The sequence below is a fragment of the Toxorhynchites rutilus genome, chromosome 3, assembly GCF_029784135.1.
Source record: "Toxorhynchites rutilus septentrionalis strain SRP chromosome 3, ASM2978413v1, whole genome shotgun sequence".
NCBI classification, from domain to species: Eukaryota; Metazoa; Arthropoda; class Insecta; order Diptera; family Culicidae; genus Toxorhynchites; species Toxorhynchites rutilus.
Window position 1 is genome coordinate 34,768,318 of NC_073746.1, and position 18,333 is coordinate 34,786,650.

The window sequence follows — 18,333 nt, forward strand, 5'->3', positions numbered from 1 at the left end:
AGAATAAATTAAGTTAGGGGTATGACTAAGTATCCAAGGTATTTACACAATTTAGAGGGATAGTTTTCAATTAAATTTTAACAATTTATAGATCATATAGATTTTCTTTATTTCAGTTTTCTACTTTGCTATAAATTGGTAAAACAGTCATACACACTTACACTTATGCATTAGTTATTGTTCATTTAACGACTAAAATATTCACTAGAAAAATAATGACCAAAATGTTTTTACTAGATTTGATTTATATGACAGAACAACGTGTGCCGAGTCAGCTAGTATATCTATATAAATGAAAATGGATCGCCAAATGTGTTGGTGAACGCAAAATCCGAGAAAGAAATCGTCCAATTGAGCCGTCTTCATTTTGTTGTATTCGTCTCTGCCCGTAGATGGATGTTGTAATTTTTAATTTTTGAGAAAATTTAAAGGAAAAGCTCGAAACTGTACTGTAATGACATAGTTATTAGTCCAATTTGATTTCGTGTTTGCGGAATTAAGCTTCGTGTTCCGCTGGTGTAAAGTAAAAATGGTAATCGATTCTCAGGAGGGATAACGCGCTTTGAAAATGAAAATTATGAATGAAAATTTACTTCTCTTTATTAACACGTTCACACTGGCCCTGTAATTCATGCTCCTCGCCCACCAATGCTTTTCGCGGAAATTGCATCTGAAAATAAATTTATATTATAATGCCGAATTTTGGTAGAAGTTATAGGAAAATTAAAGTAAAAAAAAAGTAAAGGGCTATTTGCGATTGAACCCACGAACGATCGTTTAGTAAGAAAACGTGAATGTTCGAAAGAGTTCAAGTTAGGAAATCTATTTTGTGCGGGATTGTTTCACATTACTGATAAAATTTTATAAATTAAAATAACAAAGCTTAATCAATTCAATAATTCTATAATTCATCATCTTCAAAAGCGAATTATTTTCCAAACTAGCAAAATTTTAAAATTCCGTTGTTTTCTGAATATATACTGTACACACTCAAAAACTCACACAAATTAATAAGTATACGCGAAAGAAAAAAAAAATGGAAGAGAACTAATCAAGACAATTTTTCATGAACTAGACTGGATTGAATATGATGTTTGGAACACTTTTTTTTCCAATTCATTTATTTGTAAGGCTTTGCATAAGCTTTTCGGAGCCGCTAATTCAAGGTTTGTTTATACAAAGTTTCAACTAATTGCTATGTTTAGTAGAATTCGACCGAATACTCGTGGTTTACTCGAGGTTAAAAGGGCAACAATTTTTGTGGGACGGGTCAGGTTAGGAATATGGATGTTTAAAGAGTTGATTTTATTTCACGTCCGAGCTGGTGTACATCACAAAAGAGTATATTCATGGTGTGGAGTGACGCTGCTTAACTACGCTATCTAATAATGAAACTGTCCCTAAGACAAATGCATGGCGGTATTGGTTATGTCAAAGTAAATCCATGTATGTGTGAATAATTTAAATTAAACTAAATAAAATCACATATTATTACACGCTTTCCTTTTTGTTTGTTGAAACTTAGCCTATGGTTAGCATTTGGGGACCGTTTACCCGCGGCCAACTCGGGGTTAGTAAACTACTAAACTACCCATTCACCATAGCGTTTCGGAAGAATAACTGTACGACCTGAACGTGTTACAGGAGGGGAAACTACAGGGGACAAAGCGTCTTGAGAAGAGTGATGAGACTGTAATGAATCATGAAGATTTTGTGGAAAGGAGCTTAAAGGTCTAGCTGTAACTTCACCACTAGGGGACGAGTCATCTAGCTCACCAAAACTATCACGGGAACGGGGATTAGCTAATGTCTTACCCGAAACTGAGATCTCCGTAGGACCACAGTTCGATTTAGAATGATTGTGATTCGAAGGACTTGGTACAGGCAGGTGTTGATGTTTCGGAAGATCATCTTCAGTAAGTAGCTCACTAGTATTCAATTCATTATTAGTGGTTTGGGTTATAAACCTGCGATTTCGACGAAAGTGATTTTCAAAATTGTCTCTAACCACAAAAGAGCTACCGTTGACATCACGTAAAATTTGCCCATAATGCAATTCTTTAGAATTTTTCTTAAACATAACTCGATCTCCAACTTTCAATAGTGGGAGTAGAAGGCCTCCCAATCCATGGTGGGATAGCCAATGTTCAAAGCTTTATGTAGAAAAATCGAATGCATTTAAAGCTTTTCGGAAACGAGGAACCATTGACAATTTTCAAACGTATTTAGACCTTGAAAATCAATTTAAAAACTTGAACAAAGGTAAAAAACGTGCTTATTGGCGAAATTTCGTGGGAGGTTTGTCACGAGAAACGTCAATGAAAAAATTATGGAAAGTGGCTCGAAACATGAGAAATCGCTCTTCATCGAATGAAAGCGAGGAACATTCACATCGATGGATTTTTAATTTTGCGCGAAAGGTTTGTCCCGATTTCGCTCCCGTGCAAAGAATTGTTCGATATATACCACAAGATAGGTGCGATCTTGATTCCGAGTTTTCGATGGTAGAATTCTCTCTTGCTCTCCTTTCAAGTAACAATTCGGCTCCAGGATCGGATAGAATTAAGTTCAACTTGTTGAAAAACCTCCCCGATGTGGCCAAACATCGCTTGTTGAATTTATTCAATAAGTTTCTGGAGCATAATGTTGTTCCGGATGATTGGAGACAAGTACGAGTTATAGCTATTCAAAAACCCGGAAAACCCGCGTCCGACTTCAATTCGTACCGCCCAATAGCAATGCTGTCTTGTATACGGAAATTGATGGAGAAAATCATCTTGTTTCGCCTTGATCGATGGGTTGAAACGAATGGGCTACTCTCAGATACACAATATGGGTTCCGCAAGGGCAAGGGGACGAATGATTGTCTTGCGTTGCTTTCTTCAGAAATTCAAATGGCTTACGCCGAAAAAAAAAACAAATGGCTTCAGTATTCTTGGACATAAAGGGGGCCTTCGATTCTGTTTCAATAGAGGTTTTGTCGGACAAATTACACTCTCGGGGTCTGCCGCCTCTATTGAATAATATGTTATATAACTTGCTTTGTGAGAAACATTTGAACTTTTCTCACGGAGATTCGGCAGTAAGTCGGGTCTCTTACATGGGCCTCCCCCAGGGCTCATGTTTAAGCCCCCTTTTGTACAACTTCTATGTAAGCGACATCGACAATTGCCTTACACAAAATTGCAGCCTAAGACAACTTGCAGATGATGGAGTGGTGTCTGTCGTAGGATCAAACGAATCCGACCTGCAAAGACCCTTACAAGATACTTTGAACAATTTTTCAACCTGGGCCATTGGGCAAGGGATCGAATTCTCCACGGAGAAAACAGAGATGGTGGTTTTTTCTAGGAAGCATAGACCAGCAAAACCAAAGCTTCAACTTTTGGGTAAACCGATCACTCATGCTATGTCATTCAAGTATCTTGGGGTCTGGTTCGACTCCAAATGTACTTGGGGGGCCCATATTAGGTATCTGAGTAAAAAATGTCAACAAAGAATAAACTTTCTCCGTACAATTACCGGCACCTGGTGGGGAGCCCATCCCGAAGATCTTATAATGTTGTATCGAACAACTATTCTCTCAGTGATGGAGTATGGCAGTTTCTGTTCTCAATCAGCTGCCAAAACACACCTCATTAAACTCGAGCGAATTCAGTATCTTTGTCTCCGTATCGCGTTGGGATGTATGCCCTCAACGCATACCATGAGTCTCGAGGTTTTGGCAGGCCTACTCCCACTAAAAGATCGCTTCAATTTATTATCTCTTCGGTTCTTCATCCGGTGTAAGGTCATGAACCCATTGGTGATCGGAAATTTTGAGCAGCTGATCGAGCTAAATTTTCACTCCGGATTCATGAGTTCATATCATGAATTCATCTCCATGCAGGTTGATCCTTCTTCGTATATTCCCAACCGTGTTTGTTTCCCTGACTACATCAATTCCTCTGTGCATTTTGATCTGTCCATGAAGCAAGATATCCATGGATATTCAGATTATCAACGATCGAGGATCGCTCCAACGATCTTCGATGAAAAGTATGGGGGTATCAATTGTGACAATATGTACTTTACTGATGGGTCCACTATAAATGAGTCCACAGGATTTGGAGTGTTCAACGAATTTTTTAGCACCTCACACAGTCTTCAGAATCCTTGCTCAGTGTATATTGCTGAATTGGCAGCAATTCATTGGGCGTTGGACAGCGTCGCCTCACGACCTGTTGAACACTATTACATTGTAACGGATAGTCTTAGCTCTGTCGAAGCTATCCGTTCAGTGAGGCCGGAAAAGCATTCGCCGTACTTCCTTGAGAGAATACGAGAAATTTTGAGTGCTTTATCCAGACGCTGTTATGTCATTACCTTTGTCTGGGTCCCTTCACATTGCTCAATCCCGGGTAATGAGAGGGCTGACTCATTAGCAAAGGTAGGTGCAATTGAAGGCGACATTTATCAGCGTCAAATCGCCTTCAATGAATGTTATTCTTTAGTCCGCAAAAATACCATCGCTAACTGGCAACGAAAGTGGAATGAAGATGAATTGGGCCGGTGGTTTCACTCGATTATCCCTAAGGTTAGCCTCAAACCGTGGTTCAAAAGTCTGGACTTGAGTCGGGACTTTATTCGCACCTTCTCCCGACTCATGTCCAATCACTGTTCGTTAGATGCGCTATTCTTTCGTTTCAATCTTGCCAGCAACAAACTCTGCGTCTGTGGTCAAGGTTATCACGACATCGAGCATGTTGTTTGGTCGTGCGAGGTGTATCTTGTCGCCAGATCGAATTTAGAAAACTCCCTTCGGGCCCGAGGAAGACAGCCCAAAGTGCCGGTGAGAGATGTGTTGGCTCGGTTAGACCTTGATTACATGACCTAAATATATGTTTTTCTTAAAACTATCGATCTTCGTGTGTGATTGTCCCTATGTCTTCATACCCTCCTTTTCATCCATTGCGAGCGATTGCCCCCCTTGGTATAAACAATAAAATAATTTGAAATGTAAATATACAATAGATATACGAATAGATTTAAGAATTGAGTGTGATCATCAACATTGTAACAATTCCCTTATATCCCATCCCCTTCCTGAAAGAATATGTCACCCTTCTAAACTCGAGTAAACCGTGAGTAATCGGTTTTCCACCTTACTAACCATAGTGTTAGGAAAATTGTATATGTATAGTTTTAAAAAATACATTTAAGAATTCGGCTCCTTTTAACTAATGTAACTGAGCCTGTAAAAATAAACGATTTATAAAAAAAAAAAAAAAAAAAAATAGTGGGAGTTTGTTAGCAGAGCGATCGTAGTATTGTTTTTGCACCTCTCGTTTCTTCGATTTTTTTTCTCGAACTACATGTTCATCAAGCGACTCTCGAATCAAAAGCGTTTCATTCATAGGTAAGCGTGTTTTTTGTTAATAACAAAAAACAACTGACTAGGGGAAAGCTCATGCTGGCGACAGGTGTCGTGTTATATTCAAGCCGTCGATATTGGAACTGTTCAACCTCTCCAACTTCATAACATCGTTTCAGTATTTATTGGCTATAACCACCGCCTTTTCAGCAAGACCATTGCTTTGCGGATAACGAGGACTAAAGAATTCGAATTTGATGTTATTTCTGTTCGCATATCTTTCGGATTCGAGGGAATTAAACGGTACGTTGTCACTTTGAATAAGAGTCGGATATCCATAGCAGTTGAACATCTTGTCGAACAATTTACATACACTAGCAATGGTCTTATCTTGCAATCGATCAGAACAAATGAATCCAGAATAAGCATCTGTTACTACCAACCAATCATATCCACCATACTCATAGATATCAGTTGAACTCTTTGATAGGGATACTCTGAAATATTATCCTGCACCAGAGGTTCTTTGCAGTTGTTACGCCGGAACTTCTCACATATTGTACAAAAAGAAACCAGTTCCTTTAAGTCATTAGTCAACCCGGGCCAAAAGAATTGTGTCCTAGCCTTGGAGAGCGTTTTCTCGATGCCTAGATGTGCAGCATGTAACCATTTAGAAATCAGCCTTTGTAGAGCAGTAGGTACAACCAAACGATGATTTTTGAACAACAAACCATTTTCATAATGCATCTCATCTCGATACTTATAGAAAAGCATACTTTACTATGCGCATGTAACGTTCATCTGATACAAGAGCTTGCAAATATCGATCATAATTTTCCTTTGACATACAGGCATTTCTTGTCAACGAGTGGACAACATTTTCAAGTTCAGCATTTGATTCGTCGACTTCTGGTAATGGAGCTCGAGAAAGACAATCAACGACAGGTATTCTTTTCCCAGGCGTATACAAGATTGATAACCCAGGATACCCGAATGTCTTTATTGATAGCATTCGTCTTCCCAGAGTCAATGATACTTCCCATGAATGTAACTTTGGCTTGGCGGTACTGTAGTTTAGCAGCATTGAACTTAACGTTGTTGATTTGAGCTCGCTTAATGACTTCAGCTAGGGCTCTGTCATGCTCAATTTCATCTTTGCCCGAGATTAACACATCGTCGAAATAAACTACAACGCCCGGAATATCGCCAAAAATTTGCACCATCCGTCGTTGAAACATTTCTGGTGCAATGTTCAAACCGAATGGAACACGATTCCATCTATATCTCCCGAAAGGTGTCATGAATGTGGTTAAATCCGAACTTTTAGGATCCAACTCCATTTGCCAGAAGCCACTACTTAAGTCAAGAACCGAAAAGACATGTTTCCCTGCCAAGCGACTGAGCAAATCTTCTTGAGTTGGAATCAGGAAATGTTTACGTTTTATGCACCTGTTAAGAGGCTTAGGATCTAAACAGATGCGTAATTTTCCGTTCGATTTTTCCACTAACTGCATATTGCTGACCCAGTCTGTTGGATAGTCCACAATAGAAATCACGTCTTGTTCCACCAAATGTTCTAGTTCCAATTTCAATCGATCTTGAATCGCTAATAGAATTCGCTTTCTGTAGTGCAACAACGGAGCAGAGTTCTCTTTCAAAACAATCGAACATTTCCCAGGAAATTTTCCTAATCCCTCGAAAATTCCATGGAAGCATTCTATAAACGCTTTACTTTCCTTTGGGAACTCCGAATGCCTTTCTATTGCGCTGAGACGTTTGATTAACCCAAATTCAATACACGACTGTAAACCAAGCAAAGGTTCAAAAGAATTATCAACGACAAGAAATGAAGCCCCGTACGAATGATCACTAGCAGAATCGACACAAACTAGCTTCACCTTTCCATGTATTTTTATGTCATTCGAACTGTAATCAAGAATCTTTCCGGACATCATCAATGGGAAGACACAATTTCCTAACAATCTGTATGGGAATACAATTAACATCAGAACTTGTGTCTAGTTTGAACTTAACTGCTTTGCCATTGATATGAAAAACCTTTCTCCACGGACGGGATTCATCAAGGCGACCACACACGGAATTGGAATTCACTCTATAAAAATTCAATCTTTGTTACTTTCAGCCGCGCATGCATTGTCTACCTGACCTAAAACTGACAACTCACCAGCGTCATTCCAGTTCACCGTATGTATCGTTTTATCATTCCTTCCAGCTGACTTTGATGACTGTTGATGACTTCCTGGCTGCTTCATTGTCTTCTTGCGGCAACACTTGCTGTAGTGGCCAATTTCTCCACACGAATGACATACAGCAGTCGACGCCGGGCAATTCCTCCGATGATTTTGATTGTACGGCCTTCCACAATTATAGCAACGGTTACGTGTTACTGCATCCACGGTCCTGGCACTCGAATCAATTTGCTCCTTCGAAACCACCTTCACTTCCAAAAAAATACTCTTCCGATCCAGTAGCTGTTTATTCTCGGATGCGGCTTCGAAAATCTTGCATGTCTCGATGATCTTTGATAAGGGGTCGTCTCTGCCATCCAGAAATTTGAGTTGCAGCTTCTTATCCTGAATCCCAATTTGATGATTCTATCTCGCAGCATACGGTCGCTGTAGATTGTTTGACAGGTAGCGCAACTAAATTCGCAATATTGAACTTGCGTTCTCAACTCAGTCTCGAACTCAGCAAAAGTTTGCTTCTCTTTCTGCGCAATGGAATTGTATTTGAAGGCCTCCATTGCAATATTCTTACGAGGCAGACAGTACTCATCAAACGCTGCGATCGGTATCGTTGTCTCAACCGAGAGTTGCCGCACGCACTGTGGCATTGTGCATAATGACCAGGGATAGCATCTGGTGTTCGACTATCCGTCGAGGGTGGGCGACGGTGAGATGAGGGGACAAGACAAACAAACTAATAATGAAAAAGAAAAACACAAAAGCATTAAATATATACTTATACTAGACCGTTTCACAAACATATAGATCAACTGCATATAGCAGATGTCGCGAGTTCCCAACACGTCTCTAACAGAAACATAGGGTTGTTTTCCTTGGGCCTCAAGGGCATTCAAAAGGTACTCTCTGGCTGCGTAATTATCCGTACATTGCCAAACTGCTTGATCGATGTCATCGTAAACGTTTCCACACCGACAGACGTTGCTTTGAACAAGATTTATTCTGTGGAGATGCACATCTAGCGAGTAGTGGTTGGACATAAGTCTGCTCATTACACGAATGAAGTCACGACTTACGTCCAAACCATTGAACCACGCTCTCGAAGAAACCTTTGGAATAATAGAATATAACCACCGCCCAAGACTTCCAGTGTCCCAATCGGTTTGCCAACTCAAGAGGGAACTCTGACGCAGTAATTGGAAAAATTCATCGTATGAAATCTGTCCATCAAACAATTCGCCTTCCCGGGCACCCACCTTTGCGAGAGTGTCCGCCTTCTCATTGCCAGGAATTGAGCAATGAGAGGGGACCCAAACCCGTGGCCGAGTGATTAGCGTCTCACATTATCATGCCGGGTGTTCGGGTTCGATTCCCGTTCTGGCCGGGGGATTTTTCGTCAAAGAAATTACCTTCGACTTGCGCTGTGGTCACGCGTATTCAAGAGCTTGCCCCTAGGAATACATTCAAGGCGTGTTATTTGGCTTAAGAAATCTCTACTTAGTATTAGCAAATGACGCTAGTTAGTAAATACGTTGAGACGGCAAAAGTTCCACAGAGAACGATAACGCCATTCAAGAAGAAGAAGAAGAAGAAGAAGGGGACCCAAACAAAGGTTAACTTATAAGATCTTTCGATCAGTGCACTCATCTGCTGCCTCACTTTTGTGAGGAAATAAGATGGGAGCCTACAAGTTTTCATCGACTGGAGTGCCTCAAGCGAACTGAGACTATCCGAGAAAATGAAGTAATGGTCTGCAGGCTTGTTGGAGATCATCCCCAATGCGAAGTCGATTGCTGCCAGCTCAGCAACATAAACGGAACAAGGTTCCTGCAGTTTACGGAAGGCGCTCGAATTTTGAAAACACCAAAGTCAGTGGATCCATTGCGGCAAGACCCATCAGTGAAGTATCTTTTCATGCAATTGAATTTTTGGTACTTTCGGTACGGGGAATGAAAGTTGGTCGAAGCTGATCTGAAATCCCAAGTATTGCTTGTTTCATCGACAGATCGTATTCAATTGAGGAACTGCTGATGGTGAAGTGAGCACGGTCTGGAGTAAACGTTGGAAGGCAAATATCTGATGAAATATAGTGATGATAAATTCTCATAAACCGAGATTGTATACTTAGATGAAGAATTTTTTCAAAGTTTTCAATCACAAGTGTGTTCGTGACACCGCATTTCACCAGTATTCTGAGAGAATGTTCCCAGAATCGGTTCTGTAGAGGAGTTACTCCTGCCAGAACCTCGATACTCATGTTATGCGTTGAGTGCATACAGCCGAGAGCTATACGCAGACAATGATATTGAATTCGTTCCAATTTTAGAAGGTGACTTTTAGCTACTGAGAGAAAGCAGAAAGAGCCATACTCCAGAATAGATAGAATAGTTGTTTTATAAAGCGTTATGAGATCTCCCGGATGAGCTCCCCACCACGTGCCGCAAATCGAGCGGAGAAAGTTGACTCTTTTTGACATTTTTGCTTCAAATACGTAATGTGGGTATTCCAAGTGCGTTTTGAATCAAACCAGACACCAAGGTACTTGAAGATCAATGATTGGGTAATGTTTCTGCCCAAAAGCTTAAGTTGCAATTGGGCTGGAGACCGCTTTCGAGTAAACCATACCAGTTCAGATTTTTGCGGCGAAAATTCGATCCCTAAGTTCCTTGCCCAAGAAGACAAGTATCTAGGGAATTTTGCAATATTCTTTGCAGGTTTTCGGCATGAAGACCTCTGACCATCACCTGCAAGCTGTCTTAGCGTGCTTTATTCTGCCAAACAACTGTCAATATCTATCACATAAAAATTATAAAGAAGGGGGCTGAGACATGAGCCTTGGGGTAGACCCATATAACTATTTCTGGATGTTGTCAGCTATCTGAGGGTGAAGTTCATTTGCTTTTCTGACAACAAATTGTACAAGAAGTTATTCAAAATTCCAGGAAGTCCACATCTATTCAGATTGCCCGACAGAATTTCTATGGAAACTGAATCAAAAGCTCCCTTAATATCCAAGAATACTGAAGCCAGTTGCTCCTTGTGCGCAAAGGCCAGTTGAATATCTGTAGAAAGCAACGCTAGACAATCGTTTTTTCCTTTGCTCTTGCTCTTGCTCTATCACTTTGACCTGTCTCCATTCGGGTGGCACAATATTGTTTTCTAGTAGGGTATTGAATAAGACTAGCAAGCGTATTTTCGCGATATCGGGAAGATTTTTTAGAAGAACGAATTTAATCATATTGCTTCCGGGTGAAGAGTTGTTCGATGAAAGAAGTGCCATAGAAAATTCCAGCATTGAGAATGGTCTGTCCAGAGGTCCACCGCTCGGAGACGTTTCTCGAAGAATATGTTGGGCTGGAACTGAGTCTGGACAGACCTTTTTAGCGAAATCGAATATCCATCGGTTGGAGTATTCTTCACTCTCGTTGGTAGATGAGCGGTTACGCATGTTGCGAGCTACCCTCCACAGGGTGCGTATTGAGGTTTCACGAGAAAGACCTTCGATGAAATTGCGCCAGTAACCGCGTTTTTTTTTTTGCTTTATCTAATTGTTTCAGCTGTATTTCAAGCTTTGAATATTCCTCGAAGTGTGTGGATGTTCCATGTCTACGAAAAGCTTTGAAAGCATCAGATTTTTTCAAATACAATTTTGTGCATTCACCCAGCCAGGAGTGGCTGGTTTTCTTTTAAATGAAGTACTTGGAACTTTCCTTTTTTGTACTTCCAGTGAGCTTTTACACAATAAATCGACGAAGAATCGATATTCTTCCAATGGTGGGAGTATATCTATTGATTCGACACCGATTGTTACCGCCATTGCAATTTTTTGCCAGTCGATGTTCCTTGTTAGATCAAATGGAACTCGAGATGGTTCAGTGGATTGCGGGCTGCACTGGATTGATATATTGATTGGCAAGTGATCGCTATCATGGGGATCATTGATGACCTTCCACTGACAATCTAATGATAGCGAGTTTGAGCACAAAGATAGATCGAGTCGACTTTCCCGAGCCGGAGGTTTTGCAATTCGTGTCACTTCACCAGTGTTTAAGATAGTCAAGTTGAAATCGTCACATAAATCGTCAAAAATAGCCGCCCTAGTTTCATCATAAAGATCGCCCCACTCAGTACCATGGGAGTTCATGTCACCCAAAATTAGAACCGGGGTTGAGAGAATCGAAATTAGATTCCAAAGTTGACTACGGCTAATGGAAGTATTCGGGGGAACGTATACTGAAGCTATGCAAAGTTCTTTATTCTTTGCAGTTATTTGACAAGCGATGATTTCAACGTCTGATAGAGCTGGGAGAGGAATTTTATAGGAAGAGTAGCACTTTTTGATCCCAAAAGTGCTCCTCCATAGGAATCATCTCTATCCAGGCGAATAATAATGAAATCGTGAAGGTGAGTTCTGTGTCAGAAGAAAGCCATGTTTCGGAAAGGGCGAATATATCACAATCATAATTTTGAAGTAAAAATTTGAACGAGTCTAGTTTAGGTACTAGACAACGGCAGTTCCATTGTAGCACATTGATCATATCTTCTACTACGTTAGATGAATTATCCATCGAAAGATATTTTTTTTATTCTTTATTTTAGAGACTTTCAGCCTCCTGGGCTGGTTCGTCTCAGCAAAAACGACCGAAACAATGCCGCGATGTGCGCTTACTTTATTTCATTTTACATACACAAACGAAGGCAATTAAAAATAAAACAATAAACAAAAAAGAGATTTCGTCACGAGAAGTTTCACGCATTTGAGCTTTTTTTTCCCTTGTCGTTTGACGAGGATGTCCGTTTACCATGGCCCCAGGCCACAGGTGGGGAATCCGCGCCACTCGAAGATACCGACTGTTCTTGTTCCCTTTATCGCGAAGGTAAAGGAACAAGGATCTTCGATTTGATCACAAGTTTTTTGTTTACATTCTAAAAAACAGATCGACATCTTTCAAAAAACAGAGCAGTGCAGCAGTTCGTGGAAGGTCGTCGCCAAGCACATCACGAATGCTCCTGCTGATCCCGTGTAAGTTCCGGAGGTTCTACGGAGGTACTTTGGGCAAATACAGACGATGTGTTCGACTGAATTGCGAACCTCGCACAAGTCACAATGGGGATGAAATGGTCCTCTGTTGAAGTTATGAGACATGTTGCAGTGGCCCGTTCTTAACCTGGATAAGATTCGTTGCTCTCTCATCGTTTTGAGGTCTTCGAATCTGGTTATGAATCCTTTGATTCTCCGAAGGAACAGCGTCGCTTCAACGGACCATTTTTCCGCCCAAAAACTTTTGAAGGTGTTGGCGATCCATAGTCTGATGTCGTCTAGCGGTACTTTGCGCGTTAAAAGTCGTCCAAGGTGACCGATTCCGGCAAAACGGTCGGCCGCTTCATTTCCGGCTATGCCACTATGTCCGGGGACCCACATGAGGACTGTATCCGACAGCAGATACCTCCTGATAGCTTGTATCCATGGGTGCCTAGTGATAGCCGCGCCAACAGCATCGATGACGCTAGCCGAATCGGTAACTATCAGGATCGGTTTGCTTGACGGCATAGTGGCACCTTCAAAGATTCCGGCAGCTTCGGCCGAGAATACCTGGCAAATGTCGACGAGCTTCTTGCTGGAAATAAGAGAGTTATTATGCCCGCTTACCCCGAAACCAACTCCTTGCATCTCGCCCCAGCTCGGAATTTGTTCCTGATTGTATCATCCACTCGGACCACCGGCAACCTCCAGTCGTTAGTCCCAAACCAAAGCTGTTTAGCTATCGGTGGAAGGTTTGAGTGTGTCACCTGCTGCAAGATTTCGTTCGTTAAAACAGTCAGGTGTGTCTCCTTACCTCCGCTGGTTTTAGCGAGGAAGCTCGCCGTTCTGGAGACTATCGCTGCGTCCACAAAAATGTCAAACGGAGGTTCTGCTATTTCGGCGCATACCGAGGCTGCTGGTGTTGATGGTAGCAGACCAGAGATCATCGAAAGATATGATTGATGCAAGGAGGGGCCATGAAGCAGTCAATTGCTTAAGATAAGACTTTAAAGATGGAAGCAAGGCAGAAATAAGGCTTCTGAGGGGGTCTTGAATTTTGAACGTGTTAAGTATGACGTCCACAATGTCCGAAAAAGCTATAAATCCTCGATTAGACGCGAATTTTCTACGAGAAGATTGAGGAGCAGCGTTTTTATTTCTCTCTTCTCTAGGTAATGACGTAAAATTCTTGCTACAACCAGGAACTGGCTGAGAAGGAGCCTTCGGATTCGTTTTTTTACTACTACATATTACCCTTGGAATTAGACAATCTTCCTAAGGATCATTTTAGCTTTCTTACGGTGCACCATTGGTGAAGAGAGCTTTCTTTTTGATGATTCATCCATTATTGAAGATTCTGGTGCAGCCGTAGTATGACCCTCATCAGAATCAGAATCCGATTCTTGAGATGACAAAACCGAAAATTGGTTTTCATTTTGAGCGGCTGATGCGGTCTTTAGCATTTCAGCATAAGTCCGCTTGGAGCGTCCCAGCAAACATTAAATCGCATAACAAGCGTATATATAACATCATATGCCCTAAAATTTGGTTGGCATATAATGCGCCTAACTGGCATATGCATGCAAAAGTGGAGGCCATATACATACATGGCAAATGCTTACCGAATTTGTTTGGATGAATATGCAACTTTGACCGGCTATAATAGCGATTATGTTGAAATTGAATTGCGATCTAATATGAATATATTCATGAATTGTCGAAGCACCAAATACGACTTTTGCCATACTCATATACGATTTATTACAGACATGAAAAAAAAGAAATGGCGCAAAATATTTTCGTGAAATGTTTATTATAGCCTCACGAATCGCCATTTTTATATATGAGTATTTATGTTTGTAGAAATAATAATTGTTTGATTGACTTGTGTTGGGAGTGGAATATGAATGTTTAAAATGGCACAATTCCATTTTTGATGTTTGGTGAAAACTGCTCCGATGGGGGTTCGAACTCCGGTCGTCTGGATTATCATCCACCAGCTATCTCGCGCGGCTATCTGAAATTTAATTCAACAGCGGTTAAAACTTTCGAGTGCATCAGCATTTCATTCAATACGATGTAATATGTTCTTTATTAGGATCTAATATGATTTACTGTTTCATGATTTTCATCAGCATGCAACACGATTTACTACAGTACTGAATCGATTTAAATTATACGATTATACGACCCACAAACTGCGTCAGCGTAATATACGCATATGATGCGGATTAAATATATTTTACGACAATGTACATCATAAAATTGATGTTTATTATACCGATATGCGACTTAATTATCAAGGTATATGAAATCGAGTTTTTACATTTTATGCGATTTTCAATATACACGATACATACTTTGATTGATATTATATGCGATTATGATATATTCGGATTTCTTGTAAGACTTGGCACGTGTAAAATTATACGATTTAATGTTTGCTGGAGTCCAGCGATAGAACGCTTCACTTTATCGGAGTGCTGTTTGTACCTTGGGCACTCTTGTAGAGGGTGAGGATTCTCGCCACAGTGGATACATTTTTCCACTGTTTGTGTGCAAGAATCCTCGCTATGTTTATCGCCACATTTGCCGCAATGAAATTTGCTGCCGCAGTGGCTAACCGGAAGTCCCAACTTTTTACACTTGGTACAATTATAAACCCGCGGTACAAACAGGCGCAATGGGAAAAAAAACATTTTCTACTTTCACATAGTTTGGGAGAACAGAACCTGCGAAAGTAACTCGAAAAGAGTGCGAGGACTTAGAAACTTTTTTGTTTTCTTCCAAAGATGCTGAATGCAGATTTCTAACATCCAGGATCTTTACAAGATCTCCAATTATCGAGTTTTTGAAGGAACGCGACGCTTTTTTTAGTTCATCGACACTAAGACTCGCGTCGGTTACTACGCCTTCTATCTCCACATCTCGAGAAGGGATGTAGGTGTGATACTCCCTGTTAAAAACTTCGCGGTCAACAATCTTGTTGGCCACATAAAAAGTCGGTGCTTCTACACGTAGTTTGTCCGGTCTCTCTTTATGTATCGAGACGCCCTTATAATTACGCAGCAAATCTCTTGAAATATCAAGAGTTCTCAAAGCTTTTTCCTTGGGCCGAAAGAAAACAACCCATTGTGCCTTCGAGGTTTGGAACCAAATTTGTCAGTAATACATCATTAAAAAGAGATTTCCCATTATACCTATGAGAGAAAAAAAAAATTATAATGGCTGTTTAGATTTAGATTAGCGCTGAAGTTCGCTCTCTGACAGCAAAACTTCGTCCAAGTTAAACGTGACCTCGAACCAGCAGTCATCATACACTCGAATTTAGTTCCCAGTGACGGTTTTTCTTGTTTCCCCAAATGAATAAAAAAAACGAAGGGAAGCAGATCGACATAATTCCAGTGGTACAAAAAAATGATCCCGGCATTGACGTAATCCACATCCGATTTCGGAATGTATCCTCAAATCTAATAAGTCCCCGTACCGTGGAACGATAATACCCACTCGTCGGTGTTGATTAGCCGCGCAGTGCGTGTCTCCGAAGTGCTCTTGCGTACAATCAATTTAATTAAAACGCCATTTGCAGCCAGTGTTCCCGAGGGATAGTGGATGTGGCCTGCCAGCGAATCAATAAACCCGGAGATATTTCTCACCTTTAGCCGCCGGTGTCAAAGTGCCAATATACTCCTGCTGCTCGCTGCTGTCGTTGAGCCGGCTGGGATCATAGCGTAAGACGCCCGAAAGTGTATCAATTAATTAACCAACAGAGCCTTTCCAATCAAGCGAGAGATGAGCGTGGACCTATTTTACGTCGTTGCGAAGCGCATCGTAAATGTGGGCCCACCTATTGAGGCGCAATTAGCTTCGGTATCGATCTGTGGTTAAGGAGTCGGAAGATATCCCACTCGAGTGTATCCGTATGTGTCTGTGTGTGTGTCTTCCAGAAGAGGCGCTTAAATTGATTTATCATCTATCGGTTCAGCTCGATTCGAATCGCCCATCAGTTAAAGTGGGTGGCAGCAGCAGCAATAACAACAATGGTGTCATTCTAAGACACCCTCGCACACCGAAACACCGCAACAAACGAGATTAGTCCGAGAGAAAAATTAATCTCATCATGTCATTTTCTGCCAGAATGAGAAAGCTTCTAATTGTTCTATGAATTGATAGACGTTGGGGCGATTATTGGATTACGGGCGGTTTGCTGCTAATTGAAATGAACGGATGAACGAACCTCGGGGCCGTTAGGCTTGGCCCCATCTCTTCTTAGTTTACTTGCGGTTTCTGGGTTAGGGATAAACGAGAAGCTCTTTGATTTTATCGGCTTCCCTTGATGACCGACGCGCATTCGGGATGAGCCGCCGATCTTTTGATTATAGAGATGCTGCGTGAAGGAACTTTAGTAGTATATTTGGCTAACATGGAATTTATCACATTTAGCTTTAAAGACAACTATACTTCCTGCTAGAACTCATCATGAATCAAGCCCCGGAAACCATCGTAGGGAGATCATCCTGTCAGACCGTGGAATCCCGTAACAGGAAAACAAGACCCGTTTGAGAGGACATTCATAACTTCCACGGCGCTACCGGAGCGAATCATCTGCGGAAGGAAGAAAGACAAGGAAGTCAGAATGAGCTTCCGTCTGTCGTGACGATTTGTGTGAATGATGATGTGTATGGTTATTGTGGAAATTTGCACTAATTAGGCGGAAACTAAGCGCAGTTCTGCGCTCTGGCTGCTCATCAGGTGTCATTCCGGAAAGGATGACCGTTGATGATAGGCGTGAGTTATTGCAGTTCCGTTTTTGTCACAACATGGTGGTGATGGTTTGTAGGCAGGTTTCAAAATAATAACGTTGTAATCAAATCAAATGATTCAAACATTAAAATATTATTTGTTTTAGATAAGGATTACAAAATTATGATTGGTATTCCTGCACAACTGCTTTGATTATCAAACTACTGCATTTAGAAGAAAACGGTTTATTATTGATAACTAAATTACAATGAAAATATAATTAGCATAAAAGCACTAGAATAAATTAACGCAAATTTGATAATTTAGCTCGCTAACGCACGCTAGAGAACCGTTTCTCGCCAACGCAAAATTGGATGGAAGCTAAAGCGTAATGATCTCCAGAAGAAAATGTGAGCCAATTTATTATTATTTAAAATAAAAACTTGTGTACGCCATAATATCTTGAGGAATGGAGAAAACTTGGTTAGAAGTAATTTTCTCGACAGCAATTTGAAGTTTTTCAAAGTGCAATAATATATAATAGACAAAACTAGTACCTATTTTGGCTGCGCTACAAAGAATGCGATTATACGGAGCGAGCCAAACATCGATGGAGTAACAGAACCAGTTTGATGATCCAGAAAAGTGGTACGTACAGAAAAGTGGTCGTAATTAGGAATTCATTCAGGCTAGCAAGGGATCATAGAAACATTTCCCCAAAAACCCTCACATCCCAAATTGTGCTTGAATAGTTCTCGAGTTATGCAGAAGTTTGTGTTTGTTTGTCCCCTGTAATTTGAAACATTAGACATTAGAAATGTTTCTTGCCCCCTACAACCTCCACATGCCAAATTTGGTTCAGTTTGTTTGATTAGTTCTTGAATTATGCAGAAATGTATGCTTCATTTCTATGGCAGTTCGCCCCCTCCTCAGAGAGGGTCTAACCACCATACAAACATTTTTTGCACCCTAAAACCTCCATATGCCTAATTTAGTTTCATTTGCTTGAT

The 18,333-nt window shown here is 40.9% G+C and overlaps 1 long non-coding RNA gene across 4 annotated transcripts in view; it reads right to left on the reverse strand.

The window, feature by feature from the left end:
• Positions 1 to 245: 245 nt before the first annotated feature.
• LOC129780104 (uncharacterized) overlaps positions 246 to 18,333 on the reverse strand; it is a 44,406-nt gene continuing 26,318 nt past the window's right edge. The window contains exons 4-6 of one of the 4 annotated variants that reach the window (XR_008743832.1): positions 7,539 to 8,293; positions 594 to 670; positions 246 to 449 (exon numbers count right to left, since the gene is read on the reverse strand). This is a non-coding gene — a long non-coding RNA (uncharacterized LOC129780104). Of the gene's footprint in view, positions 671 to 7,538; positions 8,294 to 18,333 lie in introns of all 4 variants that reach the window. The other 3 variants (XR_008743833.1, XR_008743830.1, XR_008743831.1) reach the window with 3 other exon arrangements.